Here is a 22,717-nt window from a genome sequence, read left to right as displayed (position 1 = left end):
GCTTTCACTTACATGGGGTCAATTATTCATCATTCACTTTTTTAAGCGTATAGACCCATTCATTGTTGGCCTACTGATTTCTTTCCCTTGGAAAGAAATCAGTGATTTGGCCATTTTATGAAGTGCAGTTTCGACATTTCCATGTCAATGTAATGAGTGCATGAGTCATTCATTAATTGCTATCTTCACAATAATATAATTGAAATGCAATACAACACTGGATTTGAGCCCAGGACTTTATGTGGCAAAATGGACTGTATGCAAGGCATCTAACAGACTGAGGTACTGAGTCACTGCTACAGCGGGTGCATTTGCAGGATATATGTGCACACATCCAGGCTGTTACATACATTTACTACATCCTTCAATATGTGCATGGCTTTATATGGAAGTATTTCTGTACCAGCATCGTAGCTGAATATGCATTTTATCTTCATCCAAATACATATTAATGTATAACACTTGCAACACAACATTAAGTAACATAACAGTTAGTATGGTAACAGCATGCCAGTAAAAGATAAACCACAGGGCCAACAAAACAGTTAGTTTAACAAATATGTTAATATTGTATCATGATAAAACATAACAATAATCAACCACATTTTCCAATATATAGTTAGTTTAACAAAATGCATTATTCAATCCTAATAAAACATATCAATAATGAAACATATTTTTCCAAACTATAGTTAGTATAACAAATTATGTTAATATTAAATCATAATAATAAATAACAGTAATAAATAAATGAAGATAAGGGGTGGGGAGAGAGAGAAAAATTATATTACTGGCATTGCAGCCTATATCCCTCAATACACTAAAATACAGACTCTGCAGGTGTGTAGTGTCAGGTTTGATTACAGTGACTACAACTCTCCTATAACTGATGTAGCATGTACATACCTCTTAAGCTGTAAGCATGGGTCAGTATGGGCCAACCAGTAAAAAATGCAGGTACACCACTACACAGCACAGTTTCACATAATATGGACTTACATAACTACCCAGGTGTTCTGTAAATGGAGTTGGTAATACACCACATTCCAGGTTTTAATTTATCTGCTAATCATGTGACAGATGGCTTAGGCAGTTTTAATTACATTACAAGAAATTGTAACATTTGAGAAGCATGTTTTTGTACAGTAAGTAAACAAGACAGGTGTCATGCCTTAGTTGGCATGCATGGGAGTAGAGCCCAATGGCTGTGACTGCATGGGACATCTGCAAATAATGTAGTAATTGACTGCAGCAACTTAGTACAGACATGCAAGGATACAGCCGTACTGGGATTACAAAGCTTTATTTATGACTCAACAATGCTGATGAACACATTCATGGTATTGATGTTAACATTCTGTGAAATCTAAACACACTACCTGCTCATAATATGGGACACCTCACCCATATATTTATTGTGTTCCTGCTGATAGAGAAAATCTGAGCATTACATGACTGATACTGAAAATCTAGTGCTATATACCACTGGATTCTAACTCAGGACTGTGTGTGGCAAAATGTACTGCATACAAAACATTTAACGGACTGAGCTACTAACTCTCTGCTGACTGTTGAGTGAGTGATACTTGCCTGGAGATCACCTGGAACTATTGCTATAAATTGAGCAACACAAGTTACAGAACATTCCTTTGGCATTCTAGTACAATTACAGTGTTATAGTAGACTGCAGTGACAGCAGAACACACATGCTTGGAATACAACCATACTGCATATATGAAAACAGCTGTATGTTAGAATCAACAGTGGTAGTGAACACATTTTATTGTTATTGATTTGAAATCTCTATGAAGTCCACACACAATATCTGCCCATAGACTGGGCTACCTCACCCATATACCTTTATTACTCGATGTCTGAGGAAGAGAGAGCATTATGTGACCGAAATTGGCCGGAGACAGCCTTGGACACTATTATGGGTTGAGCAATATAGTTTGCAGAGCATTAGAGTTGCTGGCTACACCGTTTACAATGTCACACTTGACTATAGCAACCTTACCATTGTCAATCAATGCATACAACTCTACTGCAATAATTTTGACAAAACACAATCCTGCTGAACAACATTTTGCTTACAGTTATTGGTATTGCTACGGCTTTATTGATATACAGTTCTTATTGTTCATTTATTGCACTACAGCTATACAGCTCTAATTACCCATTTATTGCACTACAGTTTTACATGCTCATTTATTGCACTACAGTTTTTCTTGTGTATACATTATTGCAGTAAAGGCTTTACCCTTTCTTGCTTATTGCACTACAGTTGTCATTCTAAATCCGTACTTTCCAAGCTCATGGTGCAACCTGGCCAGTCGCCTGGCATGGGACTAGTTGGATGCTATAAAAAGTAGAATACCTTCAGCTATACTACTAGGCTATCTGTTAATGTTGCTAAGCATCACTCCACACCATGCAAACACACTTAAACACACCTATAAATAAATAATTACATCCAGGTTCTATTTTTAGATGTCTGGCAGGTGTCTGCCATGTATATTTGAGCTCTGCTTGGCTCTGCTGTGCTTTGTGCTGCCCTGTGCAAAAACAAAAAATAAAGAAAGAAAAAAAATTTATTATAATTATTAATTACATCCAGTTTCTATTTTTAGATATCTGCCAGGTGTCAGCTGTCTATATGTGAGCACAGCTTGGCATTGCTGTGCTCCATGCTACACCACGCAAACATGCAATTAAACAAAAAAAATGATTATAAAAATATTTTTAAAAAATCATACAACAGACTTATTACACAGTTGACACACTTCACAACATTACAACAGTGGCAGGGAGCATTATGGGGAGCCTCACATTCATCTGCAGCCACAGGTAGCCACTACACCTTTCCCTACATTGATTCAATATCCATGTTCCTCAACTTCCCCTTGTCAGTCCACCATCATTAATATGCATGGCACACTGCCAAGAGGGAACTGTGGCCGTACACATGGATACATTCTGTGTAGGCTGTACACTGTGCCTACATGGAGTTCATGAAATCCTGGGGATTATTTTTAAAAATGACTGGAAAGCTTCATGTTACAAATTGGTAATTATTCACAAGATGAAATAATGATTGCACGGTCAACATAATTACTTATAGTAAAGCTTACTAGCCACTGATCAAGGCATTGAAGAAAATTGATATGAAAATTATATTTTATAAATCGGGCTAGACAGTAATGAGTGGTAGGTTTTAAGTAATTTAGATTATGTCCTTTCTTATGATAAAAACAATTAAATTCTTCTAAACAAAAGTTGATAGGTTCATAGGTTCATAGGCTGGTACTAGGCTATCAGCCCTAGGGCCTATACAAGCCTAGCCATAACAATTCCCTGGCTATTTCTTCCGACACTATTTACTTCCCTGGACCCCTGTCTAGCAGGGTAACTGACATGATTCCTGGGGTAAATTTCCTTTCTCCCATCGTCAAGGTTCCTTTTGAAGAGGGCCAAAGAGGCACTCTGCTTGACATGTATGGGGAATCTATTCCAGAGTCTGGGGAGTCTCTGGGTCAGGAACCTATCCCTCCAGCATGTTTTGTTTATTGTGATGACAAGGTTTAGATCCTTGGAGCGTGTGGCTCTGAGGGATTGGGATTTTTTTAATTGTAGCATGTCCAACAGCTCTGGGTCTGACATGGCCTTGTATGTTAAGCAGAGATCGCCTCTGAGTAGATGGTATGCGACAGAGTATAGCTGGAGTTTTTTAAGGCAGTCAGCGTAGGGCATCTGCTTTAGGCCTGTGATTCTTTTAGTGAGGTATTTCTGTGGCCTTTCCAGTTGTTGCAGATGTCTTGAGAGCTACATATCAAACGTGGCATTGTATTCTATAATGGGTCTAATGAGGGATGAGTACAGTGGGACAATGACCTTATTTTTTCTGGATGAAAAGCCCTTAGTGATGAGGTGTGCCACATAGAAGGATTTCCTGACTGTTGTGGTGATGTGGTTATCGAAGGTGAGACCACGGTCCACCTGTGTCCCTAAGTCTCTTATCACACTTTTGGTGTTTAGTGTACTGCCACCTATATGGTAATTCACGGATACATGTTTTTTTCCCAAAGGGGATAACTATACATTTCTTGGCATTGAGCTTGAGCCCATGGCTCTGGCACCAAGCATCTGCTTCTGTAAGGCCCTTTTTGTAGAGTATCCACATCATTTGGGGATTCAGTAATGGCTCCCAGTTTGCAGTCATCTGCGAACATTGTTAGCCAGAGTCCCTTAGTGTTGGCCTGTACTTCAGAGAAGTAGATGCCAAACAAGAGTGGTCCCAAGACTGAACCCTGAGGTACTCCACTTGTCACTTGTCTGGAGCTGGATTTGGAGTCGGCTACTTTTACATTGTGGGGTCTATCAGTAAGCCAGTTAGCAACCCATTAGGTGACATAGGGATTAATGCCCAGCTTAGTAAGTTTATCTATGATTCCAGAGTGGGGGATGGTGTCAAAGGCCTTGGCAAGGTCTAGATAGGCTGTGTGGACCACCTTTCCCTTGTCCATGGCTCTGGAGACTGATTCGAAGAAGTCATTCAGGTTCAGGAGACAAGATCAGCCCTTCACGAACCCAAACTGGGTGGGATCCAGTGTTTGAAGGTTGCCAATGTCTTTGTTTATAAGTTCCATGATAATACGCTCCATGGACTGGTCATACTCCTTTATCAAAAGGCATTTTGATTCTGAAGGATGGAAAACTATTACAGTTTGAAACATAGTGAGATCTGTGATTTTTCTATTAGCACTGACCACAAAGTAGGAGTTGATGCCGTAGTGTCTTCTGCTGTTGATGTAGCCTGGCCAGTCTTGATTTGAAGTTATTTGTATTAACATATACAGGCTTGTAATCTATGGCCCAAAGCACTGAAAGCATATGGAGAAAATCCACTTAAAGACCTCCATGGTGAAATGCTTCTTCAGATACATTTTTGAGAGTATGATTTACATCAAGGAAGGTATTTAATATCCTGAATAATTATTATGGTAGTATTTTGTATTGGGAATTTGCAAAATGCTGTACACTTTGAGTTTGTATTTGAGGGCCCATCTTAGGTCATTGCGGGCTTCCATTCTTGGTCTGCAAATATTGCAGACATCTCTCAAACTCTGCACTACCAGTTTTGTGTTAGTCCAACATCTCCTTGTATGTCAAATCATGAAAGACAGCTTTGAGTATAGTCTGCCATATGTCATGAGCTGTCTTCCTAGCACTATGTTGGATGGACTACTGACTCAACCATTGCTGATCTGGACTAGAAGCATAATAATTCACAAACATTTATTTTTCTTGAAGAGGATTTAGATTGCCTTTTATTGTGGGTCAGTGATCCTTGGAGATTTTTTTTCCTTTTAAAACAACACAAGATTGTAGATCAGCCTCATTAGCATATGGTTAGGAGAAAAGTTTCATGTTCCTACTATGTCAGCAATGTTTGTTTCCTTGTCATTCATTTTTTGTGCGATCTTATTTTAAGTGCACTGGCCACATGGTTTTCCACAACTGTTTTCTGAACCTCACAATTGTTATAAGCATAGAAAAGTAGGCACTATATGCTTGTCATCCCTAATGGCCTAAAATGTACAGCTGCATACAACAGTAGACATGCAGAGCTGAATTGCTGCTGCTGTCGATTACTAGTAAAAATCATTTTCATTTTTGCAAACTTTCTTTTTAACTCCAAATATAAATTAAGCTACTGCTGGCCTATTGGGTTATGATTGAAAATATGTGTGCTTGTCCTGGTCCCCTTCAATAAATACACCACACCAAATGACATTTGACAACCTTTATTAAACTTCCATAAACATAACTTTATTGAACAATGTTTTAATTTATTACTCACAGCATGAACATCCATATAACCATTTACTAGGGCAGCATAACCCTGCTCACCCTAACCAAATAAGCAGCATCCTCACCTCCACTCTTTTATTTTTACTTATTGAAGCAGCATCCTCACCTTCGCTCACTTACTTCCTTATCAAGCAGCACCCCATCACTCATTTTCATTCCCCAACTCATTGAATTAAACATCCAACACCAGAAGGGGAACAGAAGAAGGACAAGCCTGCTCCTCTTCTCCGTCAACCAGCCTGACAGAGGCTGTTCCCTCTCATTCACTCCAAAACCTTCAGCAAAGCCTCCAAACAAACCTAAGTGTACAGTGAAAAGGTCCAAATCAAAATCACTCAGGTGTACTCCATCCTCTCTGAACCAAAATGGATCTCTATCTTAGCCATCCCAATGCCCTGTCATATAACTACCCAAAGCTGCCAGTTGCCTAAGTAGCCTAACATTAACAAACCAATGAGCCCTATCCACAGCCAAAATCACTGTGGTACTACCTCTGACCACACAATATGCATACCTGGGTATAATCTTTTAAAATAAACAGATCCTGACTTATCCTAATGCCTAGATCATTATCTGTCAAATGTACTACTAGGACACAAAGGAACTCAATGCCACCAAAAAGAATGCAAACACAATTATGGGTCATCTGGCCTACCTGCATTCCCCTTTTGCCTCCCAATGGATATAAGCATGACCAAAATGAAATTTCCTTTCCTAGAAAATTTACTTTAGCCAGATACTGCACCAGTTATCTACTATAGAACAAGAAAGAACTTAATGACATTCACCCACCATCTTAATGACTTCAATCAATATGCTTTCCCTTGCTAAATCCCATCCCCTACCAATGCAGAAAGAGTGAATGGACAACCTCTCTCCAGGAACAATAACACACAGAATAGTTGTCCCTATCATATACCCAAACAGATTACACATCATCGCCTTACCCCTTACAAAACAAAATTAAGTCCAGAAGACTCTCAACATGAGGACCACAGCAACCTCTAAGCCCAACCCCTTGGACACAACCACTCATTTCTGCCCTTTCCCAATACTAGCTGCCTGGCCTTTTCAACTGATCCATTTTAGATCTACCCAAGCAAATATACATAGAAGGGGAAAACTGAAAATCCTGCCAAACTAACAACCAAAAGAACTCTTACACTATAAGAGATCCATAATGTATCACCAAGTATAGTCAGGTGAATCTTCATTTATTAATGGGAATCCACACAATGAAGCCTTCAAACCTGTCTTGTCAATAGCTGTCATCTGGCAGTCTTCATTCTATCAACCCTACCCCAATTCTTCAATATACTATCACAGTCCAAAATTTTTTAAAGTCATGTAATGCTGCCACCCATGCAACTATACTAATCGCGGCTAAATCCACCATGTCCAACTGAAGTGCCTTACTTGTTCTCAAGCCTAAACCCAATATTTCAACAATCCTTCCCACTAAACTCTTTCCTCCACAAGTAGCTACAACACACAGTTTAACCAAATCTTCCAATGCCATACTATACACCTTCCTATTAAAAGCTGCTCAAAAATCCTGTACCACACATCTGATCATTCCAAGCCAACCCAACACACTAAAACTTCATCCAGATAAAGTACCTCCTTCTGATTGCCCACATGCTGCTGCCAAATCTAATGGAGGACAGTGCTAAACTCTCAAATTACCACAGGCCACTGACCAACCTATTGGCATAACCTTGCTAAAGTAAAACTTAAACCCAACTACCATGCCTGCAAAGTCTGACCCTACCTCATTCTGTTGTGACTTCACCCTACCTGTGGACAAACCCATACTCCCCATAAACAAACCCCAAACCTACTTCACCCTGTCCCTAACATACCTAATCCTCAACTGTCCCCATACTACTCCCAAACTGCATCAAGTCTGATGTGTCTAAATGAGCACCTAAATGAGCGACCTCATTGTGCACCACTCCAGCAGCTGGAACATCCATTGCAGCAGCAGCACCCATCACCTTTCAAGTCCCCTTCCTTCAGGCCACTGGATGATGCAAGCTCATGGCTTCCCCATCTGTTAAAGAAAAGAAAAATGTAAATCCTCTGCACGCACATAAAACCAAACTTCTTAATGGCAACATTAGGTGCTGCCAAGGCCTCACAACAAAATCTGATCCCTTCCCCAGTTACACTCACACAAAACCAGTTAAGCCGCTCCTTGTATTTACTTAATTTCCTCCCAACCCTCCTACTTTCAGAATTTAACCCTTCAATCATCACCACCCTAACCTTCCACTAACATCTTAAATCCCATAGCTATTCCTTCCTGACCCTACTCTGAAGATGTCCCTCGACAAATCGGTTTGTTACCAAACCTCATTTGAAGTGTCTCACTCCAGTCAAATTGAAGAAGTAGGAAGTCCAATACAATATAGAGAAACACTAGACCTGTTGCTTATTAGTAACTTCGGACAAATAGATAATCTTCTTAGGAGGAGCAGCATGCATGATCATAATATTTGCTTTCAATGTTCATAAAAAGGGTAAACAGGCATAATTAACATAAAAGTAGCAACCATTTTAGGAGATTTACTGATACAATATTGCAATACACTTTGCAATGATACACATTTAGAATGTAAAAGTGGCTGTTAAAAACAATTAATTATTTTTTATAAATTTGTTTAACCTTTTTATTTCTCTTTCTTTACACATGCAGTGATCTAAAATCAGAGTTATACAGAAATGCTTTCACGTATTCTGTGATTATTTTTTTCTCAAAAACAGTAGTAGCTCCTTTTTCAGTGGGTGTAAAAAATATGCAAACTGCAGCAAGTATCTGTTTTACACATTTGATTTTATAATAAGCATGCTGTGAAAACTGAGATCATGACACTTGCTTAACCGAGATCTGCTTGATTTAATATAGAATGTCCTGCTGGCCTTTTCAGGTATATGTGAGGTCATTTAACGTCACTCATAAGTACTTGAAGGAAAACAGTCCTTAACCAATCAGAAACTTGAGGGAAGAGCATTCAAGAAGTACGCTTCATTTTCATAAATCATACATAAGCTGATTTCTGTGAGGGAGATTTCCATACTACTTATTTTTCTGTTGTTGACTTAAGCACAATCTTCTTTATGTATCCCTAGCATAATTTTTAACTTCTTTGCTTAAAAAACATGGATAAAACAAATAATTGGGGGCAAAGGCTGAAAATCAGAAAGAGTTTTTAGATATTACTGTAATTCACTTAAAGGTGAATAGAATAGCATGTCTTTGCATTAGCATTTATTTTCTGAACAAAGACAAGTATGGAATTATGCTGTCTGGTATTATCAACTGACTTTAACCTGCAGCGAATTACCAGAAAAATAAATCAAGGGACAGAGTAAAAAATCAGAGAAGTTGTGAAAATGATGAGGTGAAATGTATGATCCCTAAAGATGTTGATGAGCTGGGTGCAAGTGAATGAAGCTAGGGATGTCTCTACTTTGCAGTTAGCTTAAGTGTTACAAAATGAATGCATTATAATGTATACTCTGAGAAAAAATATGTTTTTAATGAACTAAGAGCAGGAAAGAGATGTATCCCTCTTGATAACTAAGGCTGCTCCTTATGGTAGTCTGTCACTCAGGTTGGAATTCACTAGTTTTCTGAAAACTTGCTTAATTTGTGTGTGTTTATTTAGTATTTTAAAAGCTTTTCAATTAAAGTGACTTCAAAATATTCTATGATGTACTACATATTATAACTCTCTCTGGTATATTTTGCATTTCTTTGATTTTTTTTTTTCTTTTTTGACAGTATTGTTCTTGCATTACTATTTTAATGCATTTAGTTCATTTGTGTTTTATGTTTTTATACCTAGACTGTAGGTATAAGCATATGAGTTCCTTTTTCATCTGAGTGAGATATATTTTTGTAAAGCTAAAACATGCATTACTTTTTGATTTTATTCACTTGATTTTAAGAGACTATAAGCTCAGTGTTTCTATTATTTTCCTTTTTATATTTTATATAAAAATATAAATATATATATTTTATATGTTTTTAATGTTGTAGATATTGTCATTAATGGGTAACACTTTCAGATGGGTAACTGATATAATGAAAAGAAAACAAGAAAAATCATTAATGAATACATGATATGATTGTAAAAAAGTTCCATTTAACAATGGATCGCACTTATGTAGTGTATGATCCATCCACACAGTCATACTTTTCCTGTAAACTTTATTTTGTATCAAGACAATATGTATGTGAATCATTATAACATAAGAGCCCTCAGGTATCAGGTTATGCTGGCAAATTAAAACAAAAATAGTGGTCAAATATTTTCATTCAGCCTCTTGCACAGTATTTTGATTGTGGTGTGTATTTCTAAAAGTGGTTGTTTAAACAAGAGATGATTGTTCAGACACTGATCATTTGACTGCATGAATCTTGTGAGGAGCATGTTAAACCAGCTTAGTCACATTGAAAACCTGGAAGTAATAGTTATACTACAGAGGCACAAAGAACTGCAAGAAAGCAAGGCTGTCATCGTTTGCTTGCTGGAAAATCAAATTGGACAAGGTTCTCAATCTATATGACAGCTGTGGCTTTTCTATAAAACTCAACATTTGACACAAATGTCTTGACAACAGCAATTTTTTTATGCTACTCTAATAAAGATGGACATCCAAACTGCATCATTTACAGTTTTAGTGGCCAGAGTAACTCTTGACAGTAGCTGACATGGGTAATATGACAGTGGGAACTACAGGTAGGAATTCTTTTCCAGCAATGAATAGATCAACCTTTTGCCCTGGTCATTCCCCAGCTGGAAAGTTATGTCCAGTACTGCAGCTCATACCACCAAAAAAAAAACCCAGTCAATCCCACATGAATACCCTGGCAACAACATAAGGTCATACCACCAATAAGTAACTCCTTGGCCATTCCCACCTAGAATACTGTATTCAATAAATGCAGATTTTTACCACCAATGCAATAAATCTCTGGTTATATCCCACCTGGAATACTGTCACCAGCAGAAGTGACTATGGCTTAACAGGACAATTCTCTGGGTATTTCTCAATTAGAACACTGTTCCCAGTAAATGGCCATTCCCATCTGTAATACTGTCTCCACTATAAGTGGTCAAGCCATTAACAGAACAAATACCTTATCATTACAATCTGGAACACTCTGTTTATTACTGGAGATTGTACAACTAACAGAATAAATCTCTTTTCAGGTCTCACCTTGAGTAATGTGGTCAGCAAAAAAGATCACACCAGAAGGCCCTGTTCATTTCCACCTGCAATACTGCATTCTGTATTGGAGATTAAACTACTAACAGAGCAAATTCTAGGTCTCTCATCACTTGCAATATTGTACATAGTACAGAAGGTTATGCTATCAAGTGAACATGTGACAAAGGAATGCCAAGAAACTATGTCACCATTAAATAAAGTTGGATATAGGCTTACTGATTATCAGGTAACAGAAAGAGAACAGACATGAAAGAAAATGTCAGATATGTAAAATTGTAAACATTGAAAAATTACTAAAATCTGTGGTAAATTCTAAAATGAATGGAACTGCACAGTTAATCTGAAATGTGTTACTGGGAATGGACAAGATTGAAAGAAGTTGAAGCATTTTGCAGTATGAAAGCCTTCTTTGGAAGGTGCTAAAATCAGCAATACAACCCTGTTTGGCCAACAATTGAAATAAGATGAGAAGGACATCATTCCAGAACAGGCCGGATGTACCCTTTATAGCAGCCAGTCTAATAAGATAAGCAGCTGGTTGATTTTTCTGGCATAATGCATGCACATAAGATTAATATTTTTGCCACTGGATTGTCTAAATGTAGCAAATGCAGGTACATTTATTAATACCTTGTGAAACAGTTGAATACTATAAATATTACCAGTCTTTGATTTGTTCTATAAACATATGAATCTACAAAAATACAAATATGCCTCATTTTAAGAGATAACCATGTATGCTTGTGCAACCCATTGTGTTCCATGTCATTCACATCATGTTTCAGGCACCCTTAAAATCCTTTTTTAGATCTAGTACTTCTAAATTTTTCAGCAAGATAGTTTACTGTCATATCATCCTCTCAGTGAAGAAAAACTTTCTTTGGTCAGTCTCTAGTCTCCCCCTCCTCTGCACTTGTTACTTCTATCTGTGATGCCTTCATAAGTTAGAATTTACAAATTATAAAAAGGGTTACCAGTGGCACAGAAGATAGTGTTGTCACCTCACAACAAGAGGTTCCCTGGTTTGATTCTTGACTGCAATGCTTTCTGTGCAGAGTCTGCATGGGCTTCCTCTCACATTCCAAAGACATGTAGTAGGGGGACCAGACACACTAAATTGGCCATAGATGCAAGTGTGTGGTGTGAAAGAATAACTGTGGTACGGCTAGCCACCTGGTGGTTTAAACCTTGGCTCTAGATGATTGTCACTGGTGAAGCAACACCCTGACCCCACGAGCAAAAATGGGAAAAAGGGGTTGTGCATAGATGGATGCAGCAAGGAAGTAATATTGTAGTCCTCTCTGCTAACTGCCAGACATCATAAGGGTTTTTAAGTAAAAATCCAAAAATTCTTTACAGTCTGATCTTGTAGAGAAGACTGTTATCAAACTAATGAGCAACAATGACTGCTTAATGGTTCCACAGCATGGCTAGCCACTGGCAGTGTGAACACTGGCTCTAGATGGTTGTTGTGACAATGTGAGGTATTGACAGCTATGCCAGGATACGTAGGGCAGTGGATGTGTAACATGTGCCAGCACAGCTAGCTGGAATTTTGTAAAGAATTGTATGTCATTTGTATAGAAAACTGATTTGTACAGATGCTTGTATTGAAAAAGTGTATTTATAAAGTTGATTGTGTTAAAAATGTGCCAACAGTGTGCCCTGCTGGACAGAAAAATAAATATACATGTATTATTGTAACAGTTTAAATGTATATGTTTTAACAGAGGATACTGAAAGAGAAGAGGTTAACCTCCAACTCTGAAAATAGTTTGAAATTAAATTACCTGACTTAGGCCACAAAGATTGTATCTTATAGTTCCCAATGCAGCCAGAGACAAAAAGTCTGTACTAGGAAGCTTCCTGCATTGTCACTGGGGTGAACTAATTCTTAATCTGGTAGGGTAGAGGTTTGAAATTGTTTTATGACTTCCAGGAGTTGCAGCATGTGTGTGTGTGTGTGTGTGTGTGTGTGTGTGTGTGTGTGTGTGTGTGTGTGTGTGTGTGTGTGTGTGTGTGTGTGTGTGTGTGAAAATCCCCATGGATATAAAGCACTGGTTTCCCAGAGAGATTGCTGAAGGACTTGACCTGGACACTCAGCTGAGGGATCATCTCTACCGCTGTGCCAGTCAGGAGTCTTACAGTGGACCTGGAAGGTTTCAATGACAAAAATCCAGACCCTGGATTAAGTATGTTCCCTGCGTGCTCTTAAGGGAAATTGTGCTTGATGCAAAGAGCTGCATCTGGAAATACTGGGTATATCCATTTTTGTTCCAAGTGAATGTCCCTCTCCAGTGTCAGTGGTCAGGATTCAAACTCCTTGATTACTGGCCAAGAGTAGGGACATCACAGTTCTCACTACTGAAGTGACACCCTGACCCCATGTGCAAAAATGGGAAAAAGAGAGTTGTAGATAGATAGATGGACTGCATAACGAAAATATTACTGAAATGGAATATGTTATTACACAAGCCAGGCCTGTTAATAAATTCATTCTTCAGTGTAATGAATAATGTAAAACAATTAAAAGTAATACAGATACTGCCGCAGCTTTTGTTCAACAACACACAAATCATACAAAAATCAAAAATATTGCTGCACACAACATACTACATGCTTATAAGTCACCAAGAACCTGTTTTTGACCTCCTTATGTTTTCTTTGCCATAACAAATCACTATCTCTTCTGACATCACTCAGAAAAATTCAGATTTACCTGAATGTGGCTGATAATGTTGTATTTCTGCAGCATACGACTCCACAGTCAACACAGCCAGATTGTAATCAAATGGGGCTTTATGCTGGGTAAGAAACCTGCCCACTGCCAGCCACACCAGTATCTCATTACACTGCTTTCTCCCTAAATTATCATGAAACACTGTTCAAACCTGTCAGTCTGCATACTATTTTCTTATTTACTTTTACAATTCTCACAGATATTTAGATTTTATTTAAAACATTTACTTCAAAAATACTTCACTTTCTAAATAAAACAAAACACTCTCACATTGAAAGCAGACTTTGCATGAAAAGCATTAAACTTTTCTTCCCTTGAAACTCACATTTAGTGAAAATATATCTGGCAATCCATTAAGCTACAAGAGATGTGCTGGACATCGTAATTGAATAGCATATAGTGAATCACAAGTTAGCGGTCCGGTGAAGGGTGCAGGAATTCAAAGATAAATTTGTGACATGTTTGCTAATAGCCTGGGCACTGGACACAAGTGTTGTTTTTCAAGAGTAGACCAGAAGTACTGTCTAGTGAAGTAAGTTGGTCAGAGTCATACAGAAGATAAACAAAGCCTGGAGAAATCAAATCCTTTACTATAGGAAGCTGCTCTTAAATGGCTCATAGCCTTTATCATTGGCACTAAATGCTAGACAAACTGTTGTAATGCAAACACAGTACATTCCATGCCTGCAAAAGTCAGGGTAAATTAAAAATGTATTCATAGTTAAAAAAATAACTTTAAAGTCAATGACTTCATGCTGTCCAATGTATTCACAGCTAAATAAACATGCTGTCAATATAATAAAAAAACTGAAGACCATATGATGATGCTTTTGTTTACTATAATATATTTATTTCCTTTACACCCTAACTACTTTGGTTCATAAGTAGTGGCTTTCAGCCCATGGGGGCACTGAGGATTCTAGCCCAAATTTCCAATTATCCCAAATAACTGTCTGATTACGTGACTTGTTCAACATCATGCAAGTAAATGACTGCTAAAGGAATCAAACTCTCTACCACAGGAACTACACCTCACAGCCTTAACTCTCTGTACTGAGTGCCAGAGTAAGGTAAACAAAGACAAGGGTTTATATTCCCTCACTCTTTACACAGAAAACAGAGCAATAGCCTACTACAAGTTATAACTATAATAGTGTGATGCAGGTAACAAATATTTATAAGACACAAGCAAATGTAACCATTAATTACAGCTTGCTCAAAATCAGATAGTAATCAAATGGAAGTTAAAGGGTTCAAACACCACTGCCTTACTCTCCTTTACTAACACTATCCTTCAGCATAAAACAATGGCTATCTCTCCTCTGCTACTTTCCAAGACCTATCTAAAGCATTTGACATGGTTCCACACAAACAACTCATCTCTGTCCTCAATAACCTATCCTTCTCTCAATCAGTCACCAACTAGTTTCAGAGTTACCTGTCTGAACGCCAACAATCCCTTGTATAGCAGAATGACATATCTCCCCAACTACCTGTCTCTTTAGGGGTTCCCCAAGGATCCATCCTTGGACCCCTACTCTTCTCTATTTTTACCAATAATCTGGCATCTGCCACCAAACATGGCAGACTCATACAATATGCAGATGACTCAACCATCATCTGCTCCACACAGTCCCTACCCGAACTGCAAAAAGTCACACAGGAAGCCTTTTCCTCTGTTGAAACTTGGCTATAAGATGCCCAATTAATACTCAACCCAAACAAAGCTAAACTACTCATCTTCCAACCCACCAAACATACTCAAAACAACTCTCAATTTAACATCACAGCAAAAGACAACACCACTATACACCCAACAGTACACAACAAATTGCTAGGAGTGGAAATAGACAATAAACTAAAATTTGACATTCAGATATTCATGACCATAAAAAAGTCCACAAAAAACTAGGAGCATTATACAGAAATAAGCAACTTCTCACCAAAGCAGCTAAGATTTCAGTAGCAATTTCCCACCTTATCTCCACCCTACTTTATGCCTCTCCAATATATACCAACCTAAGGTAATGCGATCTAAACAAGCTACAGACCTGCTACAACAATATTGCCAAATCCGCCACAGGGGCATCCTACCGTAGTCACCACTGTCTCTCACTTGCTGAACTGGGCTTGCTTGAACTCCCTCACCTCCTTCAATGGTATCAACTCACACTCGCCCACAAACTAGTAAACCATCCACTAAATGTCCCATACCTCCAGAATCTACTCCAACTCTATCACACCACCAGACCACTAAGATCCAGCAACAAAAATCACTTGCAAATCACTAAAGCCAATAACTCTGCTGGAGAAGCACTATTCTCTTGTGCCATAGCCAAATTATAGAACTCCCTCCCACCCACAATTGCCTCCATACCATCATGCACCCACTTCAAAACTTTACTAAAAGCGCACCTAAAAACATACTGGCTATGCCCTTGCAACTCCCACTCTAATATCACCCACACCATCCACCCACTACCTTTCTTTCCACCCCACTAACTACCTTTATTATAGCAAGCTCGGATGCTCATAAGCCTAACTACTTAATATACAGCAGGAACTCCTTATTGTAACATTTGTTAATGTCAGTTATGTACTTCGCAGATGATAAAATTCTAGTTGTCTACTGATGTACTATGTTCTTCATCTGTAACTATGTTTGTAATTGTTAATTACTATGTTGACCAAATTCTTAATTGCTATGTAAATCCAATGTAACTACTGTCTATATATTTTAACTGTGGAGCTTTTCTCCCTGGGCCTCCGCTGAAAATGGACCTACATCCAGTCGGACATTCCTGGTCAGCAAATGTAAATAAATAAATAAATAAAATACTGTACATTTGGCTGTTGGAAGCAGTGCAATACTATTTATTTATTTATTTGACATTTGTTAATCGGGATAGTTTGATTGAGCCAGAGCCCTATTTCACTGGAAGCCCAGAGAGAAAAGCTCCACATAAAAAATTAATTACATCAATAAGATATGACACAAGAATACATAAAAACAGTATACAGGCAAAGTATATAACACAAATAATATACAGACCATACTGGCTGGTAGGATACTAAAGTAGAAGGCATTAAAACTATAAGCAGACTTACAGAAATAAACTGGGATTGCACACAATAGTCTAATAGTGATTTTTTTGGTATAACCATAGGTTCAGGAAGAAATATTAACAAAAATTGTTAGCTAGTGAGCTGCTGAGAAATTCTATTAGTAGAAAGTAATTGAGGGGAGCTGGGAAAGACTGCTGTTAAAAGAAAAAGGCATGTATGTAAGGTTAGAAAAAAAAAGGTAGGTTAGGGGGGAATGGGTATAAAAGGATAGCTAGGTAGAAGAAGGGGTGAGAAGTGAAATGAGACAGGTTGTAAAGAGGTTTGGTAAGGAGTAAAGTGAAAAAAATACGAGAGTTGGCTAAGATGAAGCAAATACGAAAAAATGAAAGAGAATTAGTAAAGGCATGTAAAGAAAAGAGTGACAGTAGGAACACGGAAAAGGGATGAGGGTTCATGTAGGATATTTACAATGACATGTCCACGTAGTATTTAAGTAATCTTTTAAAGCTTTTTGAAGGGTCTATATTACCATGTCAACAGACATGTTTGCCGAACACTTCTTAATTGACACAGAAATCAGCTTGTCAAATACTCGAATGCCCAAGTTAGCGAATTTCTTCTCAGGGGAAAAAAATGCTCAGCCATCATTGGGGATTTGCCCTTTTCCCCTCTGTAGTGTGATCTCAGAGTTGGTATATTTAGTTAGGGGGTGTGGGGGGTGAAGCCCCCCATGTTATAGGGTTTGAAAGTGTGTTTTTTTTCTGTATGCCCAAGTGATTTTTTCCCCTGGGAAAAAAATTGCTAACTCAGCTGTTCGGGTTTTTGACAAGTCGATATTTTTGTGTCGATTAAGATGTTGTCTGCAAACATATCTGTCGATATGGTAATATAGACCCTTTTTTGAAGAACTGTGTCTGGTTTATTTGTCAAAGTGACATGGGAAGCTCGTTCCAGGAGAGGGCTGGAAAATAACTGTACAATTTTTGAGCAAAAGAGTTCTTGGGTTTGTAGATTTCTAGGTACTACTGGTCAGAGTTTCTAGGAGTATGAGGGCGGGTGTACAGAGAGTGCAAGGAGGAAACATTAGGTCCAGAGAGAGGTTTGTGCATGATGCAATGAATAAAGGTAAATTGTGAGAGCTGAAGATGTTGAGAGAATTTTAACCAGTTTAAGGACTTAAGAGCAAGACAGTGATGTGACTTTGACAGGTTGTTATATGCAAATCTCACTACTTTATTAGTTTAGAGAGGAGATTAAACTGTAAGTTAGTTAGCATTTGAGAACTGTAGCGATGGTTAGGAAGGAGGTAAGTATGGGCAAGTATCTGGCATGAAGCAATAGTTAGGAACTTTTTGTTTCTGTACAATAGACCCAGTTTTGTATGGGTTTTCTTGATACAATGGAATACGAGTAGGTCAGATTTTGGCTGGTCATCTATAATGGCACCCAGAAGCTTGGTATGAGTTTCAGACTTAATGATTGTGTTATTTAGGGATGTAATGGTGAATGTAGATTTGTGTGGAAACAGCAATTTGGAGATGAAAAGTAGTTTAGTCTTTTTGGAGTCGAGTAATAGTTGGTTATTTGAAAGCCATGTTCTGAGGAGGTTGATAGACTTTTGTGCAAGAGTATGTAGGTTGGGGGGGGGGTATCTGAGATGGTGATGAGTGTGGAATCATCTGCGTACTGTAGTAGTGATGATTGTGGGCAAGACGTGTAGAGATGATTTATGAAAATATTGAAAAGTAAGGGACCAAGTATTGATAGTTGGAGGACACCCATCTTAATGGGGAGAAAGGGGGAGAGGGAGTACAGCCATTTAACAGCCTGCTGCCTATTGGAGAGGAAGCTTTGAAACCAGGAAATGGTAGATGAAGAAAGATTGAGTTGAGAGAGTTTCTTGTAGGCAAGTATGCAGGGTTTGATTCTGACCACCTCTGTTTGCCTGCCTACTGTGTGACTCTAAGCAAGTCTCTTAACCAAGTAAATTAACTGGGGCATTCCTTCTAATTAAAATAAATAATAACCTGGAAAATCATGCTTTCATCTGCTGCTGCAAATTTTCCCCTCTGCATTCAGTAGCAGTGATTCAATGCTTCTCTCCAGAGCCTGAAAAGTCATTTTCCTGCATTGTCAGTTATACTTCGTGTACTGCTCGGGAGAATGGCTGATGTTTTTTCCTGCACTGTGCTGTGGGGTGGCATTTGAACCTGTGCATGCTGGAAAGAGAGAGAAAGTCTTCTGGTCACACAATAGGTGCAATGTTTTTGTTGACGAGACATGAGCCCCTGAAGCTGCAGGCCCTGGTGTTTCACCCATTTCACCTCTATTATAATCCACCACTGCACGTCTACTTTTTCTGTAAGTTTGTAAACTAATGTCACAAGCAGAGAATATGGATTCAAGCATTACTTCTTAAATGGTCCATGATATTTCATGAAACATAAAGAAGCAAAAGCATGCATACAAAAAATGGACAATACAACAGAATGTAGTTAGTATGTCAAATGTGCAAAGAATAAGGCTTAACAATATGTAATTTATTGTCTTAAAAGAGGGCACCCCAGTGTATAATCAGACAAGTGCCTTTAACACAAGAGATAAGCTATTAGACAATAAGCCACACCTAAGAATGCTATTCTCTGCATATAAAATGGACGCCCCATAGTAAAAATAAAAGATATAAATTATTAGAAAAGACAAGTCTATCTGATTAGACTACTTCTGTTAGTCATACACACAAACACATACACACACGAGCGCGTGCGCGCGTGCACACACACACACACACACACACACACACACACACACACACACACACACACACGCACACACAAACACACATGATTGTTTCTTAAAATGTAGGGGGTAGCAATATTTAACTGCAGGGCTACACAAAACTTCAAACTCTTCCTTGTATAATGTTGTCAATTGTCCTACTAAGCAGGCATCATCAAAGAAAGTGTTGCAGCTGCATTCAGGTCCATTATGATTATTACTGTGTTTGTAACTCCACGTGTGAATATGAGTGAAAATATCTAAGAAATATTTAATTTTTTTTACTTGTTGATCTGAGTATATTTCACTAACTGATCACTGAGCAAATTTCAGAGGAATTTTCTGACAGAGTATTCATTTACTTCTATTTGCTGACTTTATGTTTCCAGCTGATTGATTCTGTGGCCCTTATTCATAGAGACCTGATAGGGATACTTATATTTACCAGAGAAAATTTGGTAACAACATCAGGGAAGCTTCCATACTATTCTGATAAGTGACAGGGGATCATTGCTGTACAGCCGAACTTACTACCTCCAACTCAGATGGGTTTCAGCACTATTTAATGTCTCCTCTAAAGGGTGGTCACCTCAGAAAAGCAGATCCCATTATGTTGCAGTGCACTGTTGTTATCCAAATATGAATTCCTGTGACTAGTGCTGAGATAATGCTAATAACATTTTGATGTTTAATACTCAAAGAAAATTATGTCACTAGTTCTCCACTGTGGTAACAATAAACAGTTGTTAACAGGCAAAGATAGTGTGGAGTGAAAGGGGCATGATTGGCAAATCTATTATTTGTTTATTTATTTATTTCATTTTTGCTTCTCATAACATGTCATAGAGCAAGTGGGTGGTTCTTTAGAGAATGAAGGAGCTCCAGGTTGGAGAAAGAGATTAAGGATATAGGGCATTAGAGCATGTAGGGCATTAGGAAGAGAATGAGGATATAGGGCATTAGAGCATGTAGGGCATTAGAAGGAGATTGGGGATCTTACCTGGTGCCAAATGAGCCAGCATTGGTTATGTGACTGTTGCCTCTTTTCCTGTGATCTGGGGTCACTACTGTTTGAGTTAGATATGCCGTTTGTATTATATAATGATGTGCAAGTTTATAGACAAGAATGAAGAATTTCTGTTAGTCAAGCATGAATAACTATATAATGTGTGTTGTTGTTTGTCTCACATATGTAAAAAATGTGCCATTTATGACACTTGTAATCAAACAGGATGATTCCTGTTAACCAATTAGTACAAAGAAAACTGTTGTTGTAATAAAAGCATCAATTGCTCCAAGCATCAGAACCTGTTGTAGTTCTGAAAGTTTTGATATGAGTTCTGTCTTTATATTCGGATACATCTGATTGCAGGACTTTGTACCTGCTGACTACGAAGAGCAAATTACCTTCAGCAATCCTTGTTTACATCTCATACATCTTTAGACTGTGATTCCAAATTCCCATGTTATAGTACACTTTTCCATAGTCCCTTTCTCTGCCTTTTGACTCCGTGGCTGTAGTGCTACTGAGTTCTATGAATTGCTACGTAGCTGCATGTTTTCATTTTCACAATTGGCTATGAGTGCCACCGAAGGTCTCCATGTCAGTTGTAGTGCAAGTCAACAGGCTGATGAGCTTATATTTTTAACATCACTTCTACAGCCTTTATTTTGTCTATGCTTTCTTCCCATCAGGGGAAACAACAGTAACACAGATGTCTCCATTTGGTCAGGGCACATAGAGAGATATAGAATGTCTCCACTGGATAAGAGCACAGAGTGGGATACAGATATTACTGTAGGTTGAGAGTGGTTCTGTTTAGAATGAATAGTCTTAAGTGGTGCCATTGAATAATAATAATAACTCCCAGGCTTGTGGGGAGCCATTTTATCCTTTACCAGCACCATTCATTTACATTGGTAAAATCCTCCAGTGGTGGATGCAAAGGCATGATTGAAAATCTAGCAATTGTTGCTGTACAAACACATGACTCACAACCCTTATTAATGCATACTTTTGAAGGAAGTGAAGTCTAGTCTTTGCAATCCTTGGGTGGACATATGTGAAAGGGTCCTGGCAGACTGCTAGTAGGAAATGGCCAACAGCATAAACCTACTGTCTTCACACTTTACACCTTGCAACACAGTCACTAATTATTTTTTTTTACTTCAGTAATGCAAGAATATAACTTTATTCATATCCAACAGTTTCTCCACATTGGCTACCCAGAGGAATGATATGCTTGGAGATGTTTCCAAATTATTAATCTTCCATGATCAGTTTTGTTTTCAACAGTATATCATGAGTGGACAGGTGATCCGCTGTGGCGACCCCTAACCGGGAAAAAGCCGAAAGATGAAGAACATCACAAATAGTAAGGCAGAGAAGTCAAACATTTTGCACAAAACTTCAGTGAATAATATGTTCATTTACTTTTAGTTATTTGGTTAGAATTTCATGATTCCGATGTGAACATAATTCACTGAATTATTTACACGTCATTAAACATTGGTGTATATATCAGGTGTGGTTGGATGCATTTGATAAAAAAATCTTTAAATAAATCCTGTTATATTAACAAATGTTAGAAAATACCACACACACACACACACACACACACACACACACACACACACACACATGCACAAAAGAGCCATCTTTATGTTACTGGACTCCTATCATTTAATTTTAACTGGTTCTAAAATTTCTGTGTCACGAGGAAATACAAGTCCTCTTGTAGGACAATGCTGAAAATCCCAAATTTATTTGGCAGCAGGTAAGCAAATATTGCATGAAAAAAATGCTGTTTCACCAGCTACACAATTGCCCTGTGACCCATAGAGTCCAGAAATGTTGCAAAACTGACAAATAGCAGTAGAGACATGAGGCAAGAACATACCTCTCAACTGTATCGAATTCTGCAAATGTCCAGATTTTTTACTCATATCTTCGGTGTGCTCTTCATAAAGTTTGTGGTTTTCTGACAAATAACTGAGTGCTGCAGTCACTAAATAATGAAA

Source organism: Protopterus annectens, chromosome 12.part0 (assembly GCF_019279795.1).
Source record: "Protopterus annectens isolate FY-2018-M chromosome 12.part0, PAN1.0, whole genome shotgun sequence".
NCBI classification, from domain to species: Eukaryota; Metazoa; Chordata; order Ceratodontiformes; family Protopteridae; genus Protopterus; species Protopterus annectens.
Note: the sequence above shows the minus strand (reverse complement) of the source record.